General features: G+C 37.9%; 15 non-coding genes and 40 pseudogenes across 15 annotated transcripts; all 55 read right to left on the bottom strand.

Moving 5' to 3' along the window:
* Positions 1 to 70: 70 nt before the first annotated feature.
* Positions 71 to 172, bottom strand: LOC149698581 (5S ribosomal RNA; annotated as a pseudogene).
* A 132-nt stretch (positions 173 to 304) lies between these two features.
* LOC149698580 (5S ribosomal RNA) lies at positions 305 to 423 on the bottom strand (annotated as a pseudogene).
* A 123-nt stretch (positions 424 to 546) lies between these two features.
* Positions 547 to 648, bottom strand: LOC149698579 (5S ribosomal RNA; annotated as a pseudogene).
* Positions 649 to 1064: 416 nt separating this feature from the next.
* On the bottom strand, positions 1065 to 1183 carry LOC149698578 (5S ribosomal RNA). Its single transcript, XR_016382308.1, has one exon. It is a non-coding gene; the product is annotated as a 5S ribosomal RNA (ribosomal RNA).
* Positions 1184 to 1316: 133 nt separating this feature from the next.
* On the bottom strand, positions 1317 to 1435 carry LOC149698577 (5S ribosomal RNA). Its single transcript, XR_016382386.1, has one exon. It is a non-coding gene; the product is annotated as a 5S ribosomal RNA (ribosomal RNA).
* A 123-nt stretch (positions 1436 to 1558) lies between these two features.
* Positions 1559 to 1660, bottom strand: LOC149698576 (5S ribosomal RNA; annotated as a pseudogene).
* A 185-nt stretch (positions 1661 to 1845) lies between these two features.
* LOC149698575 (5S ribosomal RNA) lies at positions 1846 to 1947 on the bottom strand (annotated as a pseudogene).
* Positions 1948 to 2079: 132 nt separating this feature from the next.
* LOC149698574 (5S ribosomal RNA) lies at positions 2080 to 2198 on the bottom strand (annotated as a pseudogene).
* Positions 2199 to 2331: 133 nt separating this feature from the next.
* Positions 2332 to 2450, bottom strand: LOC149698573 (5S ribosomal RNA). Its single transcript, XR_016382119.1, has one exon. It is a non-coding gene; the product is annotated as a 5S ribosomal RNA (ribosomal RNA).
* Positions 2451 to 2761: 311 nt separating this feature from the next.
* Positions 2762 to 2863, bottom strand: LOC149698572 (5S ribosomal RNA; annotated as a pseudogene).
* Positions 2864 to 2995: 132 nt separating this feature from the next.
* Positions 2996 to 3114, bottom strand: LOC149698571 (5S ribosomal RNA; annotated as a pseudogene).
* Positions 3115 to 3237: 123 nt separating this feature from the next.
* Positions 3238 to 3339, bottom strand: LOC149698570 (5S ribosomal RNA; annotated as a pseudogene).
* A 185-nt stretch (positions 3340 to 3524) lies between these two features.
* LOC149698569 (5S ribosomal RNA) lies at positions 3525 to 3626 on the bottom strand (annotated as a pseudogene).
* Positions 3627 to 3748: 122 nt separating this feature from the next.
* LOC149698568 (5S ribosomal RNA) lies at positions 3749 to 3850 on the bottom strand (annotated as a pseudogene).
* Positions 3851 to 3982: 132 nt separating this feature from the next.
* LOC149698567 (5S ribosomal RNA) lies at positions 3983 to 4101 on the bottom strand (annotated as a pseudogene).
* Positions 4102 to 4233: 132 nt separating this feature from the next.
* LOC149698566 (5S ribosomal RNA) lies at positions 4234 to 4352 on the bottom strand. Its single transcript, XR_016382154.1, has one exon. It is a non-coding gene; the product is annotated as a 5S ribosomal RNA (ribosomal RNA).
* Positions 4353 to 4484: 132 nt separating this feature from the next.
* LOC149698565 (5S ribosomal RNA) lies at positions 4485 to 4603 on the bottom strand. Its single transcript, XR_016382296.1, has one exon. It is a non-coding gene; the product is annotated as a 5S ribosomal RNA (ribosomal RNA).
* A 137-nt stretch (positions 4604 to 4740) lies between these two features.
* LOC149698564 (5S ribosomal RNA) lies at positions 4741 to 4859 on the bottom strand (annotated as a pseudogene).
* Positions 4860 to 4992: 133 nt separating this feature from the next.
* On the bottom strand, positions 4993 to 5111 carry LOC149698563 (5S ribosomal RNA; annotated as a pseudogene).
* A 131-nt stretch (positions 5112 to 5242) lies between these two features.
* LOC149698562 (5S ribosomal RNA) lies at positions 5243 to 5361 on the bottom strand (annotated as a pseudogene).
* A 132-nt stretch (positions 5362 to 5493) lies between these two features.
* LOC149698561 (5S ribosomal RNA) lies at positions 5494 to 5612 on the bottom strand (annotated as a pseudogene).
* Positions 5613 to 5734: 122 nt separating this feature from the next.
* Positions 5735 to 5837, bottom strand: LOC149698560 (5S ribosomal RNA; annotated as a pseudogene).
* A 132-nt stretch (positions 5838 to 5969) lies between these two features.
* LOC149698559 (5S ribosomal RNA) lies at positions 5970 to 6088 on the bottom strand. Its single transcript, XR_016382153.1, has one exon. It is a non-coding gene; the product is annotated as a 5S ribosomal RNA (ribosomal RNA).
* A 132-nt stretch (positions 6089 to 6220) lies between these two features.
* On the bottom strand, positions 6221 to 6339 carry LOC149698558 (5S ribosomal RNA). The gene has a single exon (XR_016382087.1). It is a non-coding gene; the product is annotated as a 5S ribosomal RNA (ribosomal RNA).
* A 133-nt stretch (positions 6340 to 6472) lies between these two features.
* On the bottom strand, positions 6473 to 6591 carry LOC149698557 (5S ribosomal RNA; annotated as a pseudogene).
* A 129-nt stretch (positions 6592 to 6720) lies between these two features.
* On the bottom strand, positions 6721 to 6839 carry LOC149698556 (5S ribosomal RNA). The gene has a single exon (XR_016382285.1). It is a non-coding gene; the product is annotated as a 5S ribosomal RNA (ribosomal RNA).
* A 122-nt stretch (positions 6840 to 6961) lies between these two features.
* On the bottom strand, positions 6962 to 7064 carry LOC149698555 (5S ribosomal RNA; annotated as a pseudogene).
* A 135-nt stretch (positions 7065 to 7199) lies between these two features.
* Positions 7200 to 7318, bottom strand: LOC149698554 (5S ribosomal RNA; annotated as a pseudogene).
* Positions 7319 to 7440: 122 nt separating this feature from the next.
* On the bottom strand, positions 7441 to 7559 carry LOC149698553 (5S ribosomal RNA; annotated as a pseudogene).
* A 136-nt stretch (positions 7560 to 7695) lies between these two features.
* LOC149698552 (5S ribosomal RNA) lies at positions 7696 to 7814 on the bottom strand. Its single transcript, XR_016382385.1, has one exon. It is a non-coding gene; the product is annotated as a 5S ribosomal RNA (ribosomal RNA).
* A 248-nt stretch (positions 7815 to 8062) lies between these two features.
* Positions 8063 to 8164, bottom strand: LOC149698551 (5S ribosomal RNA; annotated as a pseudogene).
* A 132-nt stretch (positions 8165 to 8296) lies between these two features.
* Positions 8297 to 8415, bottom strand: LOC149698550 (5S ribosomal RNA; annotated as a pseudogene).
* Positions 8416 to 8538: 123 nt separating this feature from the next.
* On the bottom strand, positions 8539 to 8640 carry LOC149698549 (5S ribosomal RNA; annotated as a pseudogene).
* Positions 8641 to 8825: 185 nt separating this feature from the next.
* LOC149698548 (5S ribosomal RNA) lies at positions 8826 to 8927 on the bottom strand (annotated as a pseudogene).
* Positions 8928 to 9058: 131 nt separating this feature from the next.
* On the bottom strand, positions 9059 to 9177 carry LOC149698547 (5S ribosomal RNA; annotated as a pseudogene).
* Positions 9178 to 9309: 132 nt separating this feature from the next.
* On the bottom strand, positions 9310 to 9428 carry LOC149698546 (5S ribosomal RNA; annotated as a pseudogene).
* A 362-nt stretch (positions 9429 to 9790) lies between these two features.
* On the bottom strand, positions 9791 to 9909 carry LOC149698545 (5S ribosomal RNA). The gene has a single exon (XR_016382333.1). It is a non-coding gene; the product is annotated as a 5S ribosomal RNA (ribosomal RNA).
* A 133-nt stretch (positions 9910 to 10042) lies between these two features.
* Positions 10043 to 10161, bottom strand: LOC149698544 (5S ribosomal RNA). The gene has a single exon (XR_016382099.1). It is a non-coding gene; the product is annotated as a 5S ribosomal RNA (ribosomal RNA).
* Positions 10162 to 10283: 122 nt separating this feature from the next.
* Positions 10284 to 10402, bottom strand: LOC149698543 (5S ribosomal RNA; annotated as a pseudogene).
* A 131-nt stretch (positions 10403 to 10533) lies between these two features.
* Positions 10534 to 10652, bottom strand: LOC149698542 (5S ribosomal RNA; annotated as a pseudogene).
* Positions 10653 to 10784: 132 nt separating this feature from the next.
* Positions 10785 to 10903, bottom strand: LOC149698541 (5S ribosomal RNA; annotated as a pseudogene).
* Positions 10904 to 11025: 122 nt separating this feature from the next.
* On the bottom strand, positions 11026 to 11128 carry LOC149698540 (5S ribosomal RNA; annotated as a pseudogene).
* A 132-nt stretch (positions 11129 to 11260) lies between these two features.
* Positions 11261 to 11379, bottom strand: LOC149698539 (5S ribosomal RNA). The gene has a single exon (XR_016382274.1). It is a non-coding gene; the product is annotated as a 5S ribosomal RNA (ribosomal RNA).
* Positions 11380 to 11501: 122 nt separating this feature from the next.
* On the bottom strand, positions 11502 to 11604 carry LOC149698538 (5S ribosomal RNA; annotated as a pseudogene).
* A 122-nt stretch (positions 11605 to 11726) lies between these two features.
* Positions 11727 to 11829, bottom strand: LOC149698537 (5S ribosomal RNA; annotated as a pseudogene).
* Positions 11830 to 11965: 136 nt separating this feature from the next.
* LOC149698536 (5S ribosomal RNA) lies at positions 11966 to 12084 on the bottom strand (annotated as a pseudogene).
* Positions 12085 to 12206: 122 nt separating this feature from the next.
* LOC149698535 (5S ribosomal RNA) lies at positions 12207 to 12309 on the bottom strand (annotated as a pseudogene).
* Positions 12310 to 12446: 137 nt separating this feature from the next.
* LOC149698534 (5S ribosomal RNA) lies at positions 12447 to 12565 on the bottom strand. Its single transcript, XR_016382332.1, has one exon. It is a non-coding gene; the product is annotated as a 5S ribosomal RNA (ribosomal RNA).
* Positions 12566 to 12698: 133 nt separating this feature from the next.
* On the bottom strand, positions 12699 to 12817 carry LOC149698533 (5S ribosomal RNA). The gene has a single exon (XR_016382098.1). It is a non-coding gene; the product is annotated as a 5S ribosomal RNA (ribosomal RNA).
* A 122-nt stretch (positions 12818 to 12939) lies between these two features.
* LOC149698532 (5S ribosomal RNA) lies at positions 12940 to 13058 on the bottom strand (annotated as a pseudogene).
* A 128-nt stretch (positions 13059 to 13186) lies between these two features.
* Positions 13187 to 13305, bottom strand: LOC149698531 (5S ribosomal RNA; annotated as a pseudogene).
* Positions 13306 to 13437: 132 nt separating this feature from the next.
* LOC149698530 (5S ribosomal RNA) lies at positions 13438 to 13556 on the bottom strand. The gene has a single exon (XR_016382263.1). It is a non-coding gene; the product is annotated as a 5S ribosomal RNA (ribosomal RNA).
* A 122-nt stretch (positions 13557 to 13678) lies between these two features.
* LOC149698529 (5S ribosomal RNA) lies at positions 13679 to 13781 on the bottom strand (annotated as a pseudogene).
* Positions 13782 to 13916: 135 nt separating this feature from the next.
* On the bottom strand, positions 13917 to 14035 carry LOC149698528 (5S ribosomal RNA; annotated as a pseudogene).
* Positions 14036 to 14157: 122 nt separating this feature from the next.
* On the bottom strand, positions 14158 to 14276 carry LOC149698527 (5S ribosomal RNA; annotated as a pseudogene).
* Between the last annotated feature and the right edge of the window lie 65 nt (positions 14277 to 14341).

The raw sequence follows: 14341 nt of genomic DNA, 5'->3' as shown, positions 1-14341 counted from the left end.
ACATTAACAAAAAGATATGTTTGCTTTTTTCATATCTGATGGAATTTAAAAGAGGAAACAAAAGTGAAAAAGCCAACGGCACGCAAATTTCCAAGTACTGACTGCGCTCGACGCTGCTTCACTTCGGTGATCGGACGAGAACCGGTGTTTTCAGCGTGACATGGCCGTTGCCGAGAGTGCTTGATAATAATTCGAATTTAAATTAAGTGAGACAAATTAACCATCATCTTCTAAAACAATAACAAAAAAAAAGTTTGCTTTTTTCATATCTATTGGAATTTAAAAGAGGAAAAAAAAGTGAAAAAGCCAACGGCACGCAGTGTTTCTAAGTGGTCTCCCTGCCAAGTTCTGACTGCGCTCGACGCTGTTTAACTTCGGTGATCGGACGAGAACCGGTGTTTTCAGCGTGATATGGCCGTTGCCGAGAGTGCTAGATAATAATTCGAATTTAAATTAACCTTCATCTTTATAAAACAATAACAAAAAGAAGATATGTTTGCTTTTTTCATATCTGATGGAATTTAAAAGAGGAAACAAAAGTGAAAAAGCCAACGGCACGCAAATTTCCAAGTACTGACTGCGCTCGACGCTGCTTAACTTCGGTGATCGGACGAGAACCGGTGTTTTCAGCGTTATATGGCCGTTGCCGAGAGTGGTATTTAATAATTTGAATTTAATTGACCTTCATCTTTATAAAACAATAACAAAAAGAAGATATGTTTGCTTTTTTCATATCTGATGGAATTTAAAACATCTTTATAAAACATTAACAAAAAGATATGTTTGCTTTTTTCATATCTGATGGAATTTAAAAGAGGAAACAAAAGTGAAAAAGCCAACGGCACGCTAATTTCCAAGTACTGACTGCGCTCGCGCTGCTTCACTTCGGTGATCGGACGAGAACCGGTGTTTTCAGCGTGACATGGCCGTTGCCGAGAGTGCTTGATAATAATTCGAATTTAAATTAAGTGAGACAAATTAACCATCATCTTCTAAAACAATAACAAAAAATATGTTTGCTTTTTTCATATCTATTTGAATTTAAAAGAGGAAAAAAAATTAAAAGCCAACGGCACGCAGTATTCCTAAGTGGTCTCCCTCCCAAGTACTGACTGCGCTCGACGCTGCTTAACTTCGGTGATCGGACGAGAACCGGTGTTTTCAGCGTGATATGGCCGTTGCCGAGAGAGCTAGATAATAATTCGAATTTAAATTAAGTGAGACAAATTAACCATCATTTTAAAACAATAACAAAAAGAAAATATGTTTGCTTTTTCATATCTATTGGAATTTAAAAGAGGAAAAAAAGGTGAAAAAGCCAACGGCACGCAGTGTTCCTAAGTGGTCTCCCTCCCAAGTACTGACTGCGCTCGACGCTGCTTAACTTCGGTGATCGGACGAGAACCGGTGTTTTCAGCGTGATATGGCCGTTGCCGAGAGTGCTAGATAATAATTCGAATTTAAATTAACCTTCATCTTTATAAAACAATAACAAAAAGAAGATATGTTTGCTTTTTTCATATCTGATGGAATTTAAAAGAGGAAACAAAAGTGAAAAAGCCAACGGCACGCAAATTTCCAAGTACTGACTGCGCTCGACGCTGCTTAACTTCGGTGATCGGACGAGAACCGGTGTTTTCAGCGTGATATGGCCGTTGCCGAGAGTGGTATTTAATAATTTGAATTTAATTGACCTTCATCTTTATAAAACAATAACAAAAAGAAGATATGTTTGCTTTTTTCATATCTGATGGAATTTAAAACATCTTTATAAAACATTAACAAAAAGATATGTTTGCTTTTTTCATATCTGATGGAATTTAAAAGAGGAAACAAAAGTGAAAAAGCCAACGGCACGCAAATTTCCAAGTACTGACTGCGCTCGACGCTGCTTCACTTCGGTGATCGGACGAGAACCGGTGTTTTCAGCGTGACATGGCCGTTGCCGAGAGTGCTTGATAATAATTCGAATTTAAATTAAGTGAGACAAATTAACCATCATCTTCTAAAACAATAACAAAAAAAAAGTTTGCTTTTTTCATATCTATTGGAATTTAAAAGAGGAAAAAAAAGTGAAAAAGCCAACGGCACGCAGTGTTTCTAAGTGGTCTCCCTGCCAAGTTCTGACTGCGCTCGACGCTGCTTAACTTCGGTGATCGGACGAGAACCGGTGTTTTCAGCGTGACATGGCCGTTGCCGAGAGTGCTAGATAATAATTCGAATTTAAATTAAGTGAGACAAATTAACCATCATTTTAAAACAATAACAAAAAGAAAATATGTTTGCTTTTTCATATCTATTGGAATTTAAAAGAGGAAAAAAAGGTGAAAAAGCCAACGGCACGCAGTGTTCCTAAGTGGTCTCCCTCCGAAGTACTAACTGCGCTCGACGCTGCTTAACTTCGGTGATCGGACGAGAACCGGTGTTTTCAGCGTGATATGGCCGTTGCCGAGAGTGGTATTTAATAATTTGAATTTAATTGACCTTCATCTTTATAAAACAATAACAAAAAGAAGATATGTTTGCTTTTTTCATATCTGATGGAATTTAAAACATCTTTATAAAACAATAACAAAAAGATATGTTTGCTTTTTTCATATCTGATGGAATTTAAAACATCTTTATAAAACAATAACAAAAAGATATGTTTGCTTTTTTCATATCTGATGGAATTTAAAACATCTTTATAAAACAATAACAAAAAGATATGTTTGCTTTTTTCATATCTGATGGAATTTAAAAGAGGAAACAAAAGTGAAAAAGCCAACGGCACGCAAATTTCCAAGTACTGACTGCGCTCGACGCTGCTTAACTTCGGTGATCGGACGAGAACCGGTGTTTTCAGCGTGACATGGCCGTTGCCGAGAGTGCTTGATAATAATTCGAATTTAAATTAAGTGAGACAAATTAACCATCATCTTCTAAAACAATAACAAAAAAAAAGTTTGCTTTTTTCATATCTATTGGAATTTAAAAGAGGAAAAAAAAGTGAAAAAGCCAACGGAACGCAGTGTTCCTAAGTGGTCTCCCTCCCAAGTTCTGACTTCGCTTGACGCTGCTTAACTTCGGTGATCGGACGAGAACCGGTGTTTTCAGCGTGATATGGCCGTTGCCGAGAGTGCTAGATAATAATTCGAATTTAAATTAACCTTCATCTTTATAAAACAATAACAAAAAGAAGATATGTTTGCTTTTTTCATATCTGATGGAATTTAAAAGAGGAAACAAAAGTGAAAAAGCCAACGGCACGCAAATTTCCAAGTACTGACTGCGCTCGACGCTGCTTAACTTCGGTGATCGGACGAGAACCGGTGTTTTCAGCGTGATATGGCCGTTGCCGAGAGTGGTATTTAATAATTTGAATTTAATTGACCTTCATCTTTATAAAACAATAACAAAAAGAAGATATGTTTGCTTTTTTCATATCTGATGGAATTTAAAACATCTTTATAAAACATTAACAAAAAGATATGTTTGCTTTTTTCATATCTGATGGAATTTAAAAGAGGAAACAAAAGTGAAAAAGCCAACGGCACGCAAATTTCCAAGTACTGACTGCGCTCGACGCTGCTTAACTTCGGTGATCGGACGAGAACCGGTGTTTTCAGCGTGATATGGCCGTTGCCGAGAGTGGTATTTAATAATTTGAATTTAATTGACCTTCATCTTTATAAAACAATAACAAAAAGAAGATATGTTTGCTTTTTTCATATCTGATGGAATTTAAAAGAGGAAACAAAAGTGAAAAAGCCAACGGCACGCAAATTTCCAAGTACTGACTGCGCTCGACGCTGCTTAACTTCGGTGATCGGACGAGAACCGGTGTTTTCAGCGTGACATGGCCGTTGCCGAGAGTGCTTGATAATAATTCGAATTTAAATTAAGTGAGACAAATTAACCATCATCTTCTAAAACAATAACAAAAAAAAAGTTTGCTTTTTTCATATCTATTGGAATTTAAAAGAGGAAAAAAAAGTGAAAAAGCCAACGGCACGCAGTGTTTCTAAGTGGTCTCCCTTCCAAGTTCTGACTGCGCTCGACGCTGCTTAACTTCGGTGATCGGACGAGAACCGGTGTTTTCAGCGTGACATGGCCGTTGCCGAGAGTGCTAGATAATAATTCGAATTTAAATTAAGTGAGACAAATTAACCATCATTTTAAAACAATAACAAAAAGAAAATATGTTTGCTTTTTTCATATCTATTTGAATTTAAAAGAGGAAAAAAAATTAAAAGCCAACGGCACGCAGTATTCCTAAGTGGTCTCCCTCCCAAGTACTGACTGCGCTCGACGCTGCTTAACTTCGGTGATCGGACGAGAACCGGTGTTTTCAGCGTGACATGGCCGTTGCCGAGAGTGCTAGATAATAATTCGAATTTAAATTAAGTGAGACAAATTAACCATCATTTTAAAACAATAACAAAAAGAAAATATGTTTGCTTTTTTCATATCTATTTGAATTTAAAAGAGGAAAAAAAATTAAAAGCCAACGGCACGCAGTATTCCTAAGTGGTCTCCCTCCCAAGTACTGACTGCGCTCGACGCTGCTTAACTTCGGTGATCGGACGAGAACCGGTGTTTTCAGCGTGATATGGCCGTTGCCGAGAGTGCTAGATAATAATTCGAATTGAAATTAAGTGAGACAAATTAACCTTCATCTTTTTAAAACATTAACAAAAAGAAAATGAGTTTGCTTTTTTCATATCTATTGGAATTTAAAAGAGGAAAAAAAGGTGAAAAAGCCAACGGCACGCAGTGTTCCTAAGTGGTCTCCCTCCCAAGTACTGACTGCGCTCGACGCTGCTTAACTTCGGTGATTAGACGAGAACCGGTGTTTTCAGCGTGATATGGCCGTTGCCGAGAGTGCTAGATAATAATTCGAATTTAAATTAAGTGAGACAAATTAACCTTCATCATTTTAAAACAATAACAAAAAGAAAATATGTTTGCTTTTTTCCTATCTATTGGAATTTAAAAGAGGAAAAAAATTAAAACCAACGGCACGCAGTGTTCCTAAGTGGTCTCCCTCCCAAGTACTGACTGCGCTCGACGCTGCTTAACTTCGGTGATCGGACGAAAACCGGTGTTTTCAGCCTGATATGGCCGTTGCCGAGAGTGCTAGATAATAGTTCGAATTTAAATTAAGTGAGACAAATTAACCTTCATCTTCTAAAACAATAACCAAAAAAAGTTTGTTTTTTTCATATCTATTGGAATTTAAAAGAGGAAAAAAAAGTGAAAAAGCCAACGGCACGCAGTGTTTCTAAGTGGTCTCCCTTCCAAGTTCTGACTGCGCTCAACGCTGCTTAACTTCGGTGATCGGACGAGAACCGGTGTTTTCAGCGTGACATGGCCGTTGCCGAGAGTGCTAGATAATAATTCGAATTTAAATTAAGTGAGACAAATTAACCATCATTTTAAAACAATAACAAAAAGAAAATATGTTTGCTTTTTTCATATCTATTTGAATTTAAAAGAGGAAAAAAAATTAAAAGCCAACGGCACGCAGTATTCCTAAGTGGTCTCCCTCCCAAGTACTGACTGCGCTCGACGCTGCTTAACTTCGGTGATCGGACGAGAACCGGTGTTTTCCGCATGATATGGCCGTTGCCGAGAGTGCTAGTTAATAATTTGAATTTAATTAACTTTCATCTTTATAAAACAATACCAAAAAGAAGATATGTTTGCTTTTTTCATATCTGGTGGAATTTAAAAGAGGAAATAAAAGTGAAAAAGCCAACGGCACGCAGAGTTTCCAAGTACTGACTGCGCTCGACGCTGCTTAACTTCGGTGATCGGACGAGAACCGGTGTTTTCAGCGTGATATGGCCGTTGCCGAGAGTGCTAGATAATAATTCGAATTGAAATTAAGTGAGACAAATTAACCATCATTTTAAAACAATAACAAAAAGAAAATATGTTTGCTTTTTTCATATCTATTTGAATTTAAAAGAGGAAAAAAAATTAAAAGCCAACGGCACGCAGTATTCCTAAGTGGTCTCCCTCCCAAGTACTGACTGCGCTCGACGCTGCTTAACTTCGGTGATCGGACGAGAACCGGTGTTTTCAGCGTGACATGGCCGTTGCCGAGAGTGCTAGATAATAATTCGAATTTAAATTAAGTGAGACAAATTAACCATCATTTTAAAACAATAACAAAAAGAAAATATGTTTGCTTTTTTCATATCTATTTGAATTTAAAAGAGGAAAAAAAATTAAAAGCCAACGGCACGCAGTATTCCTAAGTGGTCTCCCTCCCAAGTACTGACTGCGCTCGACGCTGCTTAACTTCGGTGATCGAACGAGAACCGGTGTTTTCAGCGTGATATGGCCGTTGCCGAGAGTGCTAGATAATAATTCGAATTTAAATTAAGTGAGACAAATTAACCTTCATCATTTTAAAACAATAACAAAAAGAAAATATGTTTGCTTTTTTCCTATCTATTGGAATTTAAAAGAGGAAAAAAATTAAAACCAACGGCACGCAGTGTTCCTAAGTGGTCTCCCTCCCAAGTACTGACTGCGCTCGACGCTGCTTAACTTCGGTGATCGGACGAGAACCGGTGTTTTCAGCCTGATATGGCCGTTGCCGAGAGTGCTAGATAATAGTTCGAAATTAAATTAAGTGAGACAAATTAACCTTCATCTTCTAAAACAATAACCAAAAAAAGTTTGCTTTTTTCATATCTATTGGAATTTAAAAGAGGAAAAAAAATTAAAAGCCAACGGCACGCAGTATTCCTAAGTGGTCTCCCTCCCAAGTACTGACTGCGCTCGACGCTGCTTAACTTCGGTGATCGGACGAGAACCGGTGTTTTCAGCGTGATATGGCCGTTGCCGAGAGTGCTAGTTAATAATTTGAATTTAATTAACTTTCATCTTTATAAAACAATACCAAAAAGAAGATATGTTTGCTTTTTTCATATCTGGTGGAATTTAAAAGAGGAAATAAAAGTGAAAAAGCCAACGGCACGCAGAGTTTCCAAGTACTGACTGCGCTCGACGCTGCTTAACTTCGGTGATCGGACGAGAACCGGTGTTTTCAGCGTGATATGGCCGTTGCCGAGAGTGCTAGATAATAATTCGAATTGAAATTAAGTGAGACAAATTAACCTTCATCATTTTAAAACAATAACAAAAAGAAAATATGTTTGCTTTTTTCCTATCTATTGGAATTTAAAAGAGGAAAAAAAATTAAAAGCCAACGGCACGCAGTGTTCCTAAGTGCTCTCCCTCCCAAGTACTGACTGCGCTCGACGCTGCTTAACTTCGGTGATCGGTCGAGAACCGGTGTTTTCAGCGTGATATGGCCGTTGCCGAGAGTGCTAGTTAATAGTTTGAATTTAATTAACTTTCATCTTTATAAAACAATATCAAAAAGAAGATATGTTTGCTTTTTTCTTATCTGGTGGAATTTAAAAGAGGAAAAAAAAGTGAAAAAGCCAACGGCACGCAGTGTTCCTTAGTGGTCTCCCTCCCAAGTACTGACTGCGCTCGACGCTGCTTAACTTCGGTGATCGGACGAGAACCGATTTTTTCAGCGTGACATGGCCGTTGCCGAGAGTGCTAGATAATAATTCGAATTTAAATTAAGTGAGACAAATTAACCTTCATCATTTTAAAACAATAACAAAAAGAAAATATGTTTGCTTTTTCATATCTATTGGAATTTAAAAGAGGAAAAAAAGGTGAAAAAGCCAACGGCACGCAGTGTTCCTAAGTGGTCTCCCTCCCAAGTACTGACTGCGCTCGACGCTGCTTAACTTCGGTGATCGGACGAGAACCGGTGTTTTCAGCGTGATATGGCCGTTGCCGAGAGTGGTATTTAATAATTTGAATTTAATTGACCTTCATCTTTATAAAACAATAACAAAAAGAAGATATGTTTGCTTTTTTCATATCTGATGGAATTTAAAACATCTTTATAAAACAATAACAAAAAGATATGTTTGCTTTTTTCATATCTGATGGAATTTAAAACATCTTTATAAAACAATAACAAAAAGATATGTTTGCTTTTTTCATATCTGATGGAATTTAAAAGAGGAAACAAAAGTGAAAAAGCCAACGGCACGCAAATTTCCAAGTACTGACTGCGCTCGACGCTGCTTAACTTCGGTGATCGGACGAGAACCGGTGTTTTCAGCGTGACATGGCCGTTGCCGAGAGTGCTTGATAATAATTCGAATTTAAATTAAGTGAGACAAATTAACCATCATCTTCTAAAACAATAACAAAAAAAACGTTTGCTTTTTTCATATCTATTGGAATTTAAAAGAGGGAAAAAAAGTGAAAAAGCCAACGGAAGGCAGTGTTCCTAAGTGGTCTCCCTCCCAAGTTCTGACTTCGCTTGACGCTGCTTAACTTCGGTGATCGGACGAGAACCGGTGTTTTCAGCGTGATATGGCCGTTGCCGAGAGTGCTAGATAATAATTCGAATTTAAATTAACCTTCATCTTTATAAAACAATAACAAAAAGAAGATATGTTTGCTTTTTTCAAATCTGATGGAATTTAAAAGAGGAAACAAAAGTGAAAAAGCCAACGGCACGCAAATTTCCAAGTACTGACTGCGCTCGACGCTGCTTAACTTCGGTGATCGGACGAGAACCGGTGTTTTCAGCGTGATATGGCCGTTGCCGAGAGTGGTATTTAATAATTTGAATTTAATTGACCTTCATCTTTATAAAACAATAACAAAAAGAAGATATGTTTGCTTTTTTCATATCTGATGGAATTTAAAACATCTTTATAAAACATTAACAAAAAGATATGTTTGCTTTTTTCATATCTGATGGAATTTAAAAGAGGAAACAAAAGTGAAAAAGCCAACGGCACGCAAATTTCCAAGTACTGACTGCGCTCGTCGCTGCTTAACTTCGGTGATCGGACGAGAACCGGTGTTTTCAGCGTGACATGGCCGTTGCCGAGAGTGCTTGATAATAATTCGAATTTAATTTAAGTGAGACAAATTAACCATCATCTTCTAAAACAATAACAAAAAAAAGTTTGCTTTTTTCATATCTATTGGAATTTAAAAGAGGAAAAAAAAGTGAAAAAGCCAACGGCACGCAGTGTTTCTAAGTGGTCTCCCTTCCAAGTTCTGACTGCGCTCGACGCTGCTTAACTTCGGTGATCGGACGAGAACCGGTGTTTTCAGCGTGACATGGCCGTTGCCGAGAGTGCTAGATAATAATTCGAATTTAAATTAAGTGAGACAAATTAACCATCATTTTAAAACAATAACAAAAAGAAAATATGTTTGCTTTTTTCATATCTATTTGAATTTAAAAGAGGAAAAAAAATTAAAAGCCAACGGCACGCAGTATTCCTAAGATGTCTCCCTCCCAAGTACTGACTGCGCTCGACGCTGCTTAACTTCGGTGATCGGACGAGAACCGGTGTTTTCAGCGTGATGTGGCCGTTGCCGAGAGTGCTAGTTAATAATTTGAATTTAATTAACTTTCATCTTTATAAAACAATACCAAAAAGAAGATATGTTTGCTTTTTTCATATCTAATGGAATTTAAAAGAGGAAATGAAAGTGAAAAAGCCAACTGCACGCAGAGTTTCCAAGTACTGACTGCGCTCGACGCTGCTTAACTTCGGTGATAGGACGAGAACCGGTGTTTTCAGCGTGATATGGCCGTTGCCGAGAGTGCTAGATAATAATTCGAATTGAAATTAAGTGAGACAAATTAACCTTCATCTTTTTAAAACATTAACAAAAAGAAAATAAGTTTGCTTTTTTCATATCTATTGGAATTTAAAAGAGGAAAAAAAGGTGAAAAAGCCAACGGCATGCAGTGTTCCTAAGTGGTCTCCCTCCCAAGTACTGACTGCGCTCGACGCTGCTTAACTTCGGTGATCGGACGAGAACCGGTGTTTTCAGCGTGATATGGCCGTTGCCGAGAGTGCTAGATAATAATTCGAATTTAAATTAAGTGAGACAAAATAACCTTCATCATTTTAAAACAATAACAAAAAGAAAATATGTTTGCTTTTTTCCTATCTATTGGAATTTAAAAGAGGAAAAAAATTAAAACCAACGGCACGCAGTGTTCCTAAGTGGTCTCCCTCCCAAGTACTGACTGCGCTCGACGCTGCTTAACTTCGGTGATCGGACGAGAACCGGTGTTTTCAGCGTGATATGGCCGTTGCCGAGAGTGCTAGTTAATAATTTGAATTTAATTAACTTTCATCTTTATAAAACAATATCAAAAAGAAGATATGTTTGCTTTTTTCTTATCTGGTGGAATTTAAAAGAGGAAAAAAAAGTGAAAAAGTCAACGGCACGCAGTGTTCCTTAGTGGTCTCCCTCCCAAGTACTGACTGCGCCCGACGCTGCTTAACTTCGGTGATCGGACGAGAACCGGTGTTTTCAGCCTGATATGGCCGTTGCCGAGAGTGCTAGATAATAATTCGAATTTAAATTAAGTGAGACAAATTAACCTTCATCATCTAAAACAATAACCAAAAAAAGTTTGCTTTTTTCATATCTATTGGAATTTAAAAGAGGAAAAAAAAGTGAAAAAGCCAACGGCACGCAGTGTTTCTAAGTGGTCTCCCTTCCAAGTTCTGACTGCGCTCAACGCTGCTTAACTTCGGTGATCGGACGAGAACCGGTGTTTTCAGCGTGACATGGCCGTTGCCGAGAGTGCTAGATAATAATTCGAATTTAAATTAAGTGAGACAAATTAACCATCATTTTAAAACAATAACAAAAAGAAAATATGTTTGCTTTTTTCATATCTATTTGAATTTTAAAGAGGAAAAAAAATAAAAAGCCAACGGCACGCAGTATTCCTAAGTGGTCTCCCTCCCAAGTACTGACTGCGCTCGACGCTGCTTAACTTCGGTGATCGGACGAGAACCTGTGTTTTCATCGTGATATGGCCGTTGCCGAGAGTGCTAGTTAATAATTTGAATTTAATTAACTTTCATCTTTATAAAACAATACCAAAAAGAAGATATGTTTGCTTTTTTCATATCTGGTGGAATTTAAAAGAGGAAATAAAAGTGAAAAAGCCAACGGCACGCAGAGTTTCCAAGTACTGACTGCGCTCAACGCTGCTTAACTTCGGTGATCGGACGAGAACCGGTGTTTTCAGCGTGACATGGCCGTTGCCGAGAGTGCTAGATAATAATTCGAATTTAAATTAAGTGAGACAAATTAACCATCATTTTAAAACAATAACAAAAAGAAAATATGTTTGCTTTTTTCATATCTATTTGAATTTAAAAGTGGAAAAAAAATTAAAAGCCAACGGCACGCAGTATTCCTAAGTGGTCTCCCTCCCAAGTACTGACTGCGCTCGACGCTGCTTAACTTCGGTGATCGGACGAGAACCGGTGTTTTCAGCGTGATATGGCCGTTGCCGAGAGTGCTAGTTAATAATTTGAATTTAATTAACTTTCATCTTTATAAAACAATACCAAAAAGAAGATATGTTTGCTTTTTTCATATCTGGTGGAATTTAAAAGAGGAAATAAAAGTGAAAAAGCCAACGGCACGCAGAGTTTCCAAGTACTGACTGCGCTCGACGCTGCTTAACTTCGGTGATCGGACGAGAACCGGTGTTTTCAGCGTGATATGGCCGTTGCCGAGAGTGCTAGTTAATAATTTGAATTTAATTAACTTTCATCTTTATAAAACAATAACAAAAAGAAGATATGTTTGCTTTTTTCATATCTGGTGGAATTTAAAAGAGGAAATAAAAGTGAAAAAGCCAACGGCACGCAGAGTTTCCAAGTACTGACTGCGCTCGACGCTGCTTAACTTCGGTGATCGGACGAGAACCGGTGTTTTCAGCGTGATATGGCCGTTGCCGAGAGTGCTAGATAATAATTCGAATTGAAATTAAGTGAGACAAATTAACCTTCATCATTTTAAAACAATAACAAAAAGAAAATATGTTTGCTTTTTGCCTATCTATTGGAATTTAAAAGAGGAAAAAAAAATTAAAAGCCAACGGCACGCAGTGTTCCTAAGTGCTCTCCCTCCCAAGTACTGACTGCGCTCGACGCTGCTTAACTTCGGTGATCGGTCGAGAACCGGTGTTTTCAGCGTGATATGGCCGTTGCCGAGAGTGCTAGTTAATAGTTTGAATTTAATTAACTTTCATCTTTATAAAACAATATCAAAAAGAAGATATGTTTGCTTTTTTCTTATCTGGTGGAATTTAAAAGAGGAAATGAAAGTGAAAAAGCCAACGGCACGCAGAGTTTCCAAGTACTGACTGCGCTCGACGCTGCTTAACTTCGGTGATCGGACGAGAACCGGTGTTTTCAGCGTGATATGGCCGTTGCCGAGAGTGCTAGATAATAATTCGAATTGAAATTAAGTGAGACAAATTAACCTTCATCTTTTTAAAACATTAACAAATAGAAAATAAGTTTGCTTTTTTCATATCTATTGGAATTTAAAAGAGGAAAAAAAGGTGAAAAAGCCAACGGCATGCAGTGTTCCTAAGTGGTCTCCCTCCCAAGTACTGACTGCGCTCGACGCTGCTTAACTTCGGTGATCGGACGAGAACCGGTGTTTTCAGCGTGATATGGCCGTTGCCGAGAGTGCTAGATAATAATTCGAATTTAAATTAAGTGAGACAAAATAACCTTCATCATTTTAAAACAATAACAAAAAGAAAATATGTTTGCTTTTTTCCTATCTATTGGAATTTAAAAGAGGAAAAAAATTAAAACCAACGGCACGCAGTGTTCCTAAGTGGTCTCCCTCCCAAGTACTGACTGCGCTCGACGCTGCTTAACTTCGGTGATCGGACGAGAACCGGTGTTTTCAGCGTGATATGGCCGTTGCCGAGAGTGCTAGTTAATAATTTGAATTTAATTAACTTTCATCTTTATAAAACAATATCAAAATGAAGATATGTTTGCTTTTTTCTTATCTGGTGGAATTTAAAAGAGGAAAAAAAAGTGAAAAAGTCAACGGCACGCAGTGTTCCTTAGTGGTCTCCCTCCCCAGTACTGACTGCGCCCGACGCTGCTTAACTTCGGTGATCGGACGAGAACCGGTGTTTTCAGCCTGATATGGCCGTTGCCGAGAGTGCTAGATAATAATTCGAATTTAAATTAAGTGAGACAAATTAACCATCATCTAAAACAATAACCAAAAAAAGTTTGCTTTTTTCATATCTATTGGAATTTAAAAGAGGAAAAAAAAGTGAAAAAGCCAACGGCACGCAGTGTTTCTAAGTGGTCTCCCTTCCAAGTTCTGACTGCGCTCAACGCTGCTTAACTTCGGTGATCGGACGAGAACCGGTGTTTTCAGCGTGACATGGCCGTTGCCGAGAGTGCTAGATAATAATTCGAATTTAAATTAAGTGAGACAAATTAACCATCATTTTAAAACAATAACAAAAAGAAAATATGTTTGCTTTTTTCATATCTATTTGAATTTAAAAGAGGAAAAAAAATTAAAAGCCAACGGCACGCAGTATTCCTAAGTGGTCTCCCTCCCAAGTACTGACTGCGCTCGACGCTGCTTAACTTCGGTGATCGGACGAGAACCGGTGTTTTCAGCGTGATATGGCCGTTGCCGAGAGTGCTAGTTAATAATTTGAATTTAATTAACTTTCATCTTTATAAAACAATACCAAAAAGAAGATATGTTTGCTTTTTTCATATCTGGTGGAATTTAAAAGAGGAAATAAAAGTGAAAAAGCCAACGGCACGCAGAGTTTCCAAGTACTGACTGCGCTCGACGCTGCTTAACTTCGGTGATCGGACGAGAACCGGTGTTTTCAGCGTGATATGGCCGTTGCCGAGAGTGCTAGATAATAATTCGAATTGAAATTAAGTGAGACAAATTAACCTTCATCATTTTAAAACAATAACAAAAAGAAAATATGTTTGCTTTTTTCCTATCTATTGGAATTTAAAAGAAGAAAAAAAATTAAAAGCCAACGGCACGCAGTGTTCCTAAGTGCTCTCCCTCCCAAGTACTGACTGCGCTCGACGCTGCTTAACTTCGGTGATCGGTCGAGAACCGGTGTTTTCAGCGTGATATGGCCGTTGCCGAGAGTGCTAGTTAATAGTTTGAATTTAATTAACTTTCATCTTTATAAAACAATATCAAAAAGAAGATATGTTTGCTTTTTTCTTATCTGGTGGAATTTAAAAGAGGAAAAAAAAGTGAAAAAGTCAACGGCACGCAGTGTTCCTTAGTGGTCTCCCTCCCAAGTACTGACTGCGCCCGACGCTGCTTAACTTCGGTGATCGGACGAGAACCGGTGTTTTCAGCCTGATATGGCCGTTGCCGAGAGTGCTAGATAATAATTCGAATTTAAATTAAGTGAGACAAATTAACCTTCATCATCTAAAAC

The sequence above is a fragment of the Phalangium opilio genome, unplaced genomic scaffold (assembly GCF_054372755.1).
Source record: "Phalangium opilio isolate 3A_F unplaced genomic scaffold, DU_Popi_V2 ptg000019l_1, whole genome shotgun sequence".
In the NCBI taxonomy this organism is placed as follows: domain Eukaryota; kingdom Metazoa; phylum Arthropoda; class Arachnida; order Opiliones; family Phalangiidae; genus Phalangium; species Phalangium opilio.
Note: the sequence above shows the minus strand (reverse complement) of the source record. Positions and strands in the feature narration are given on the sequence as shown.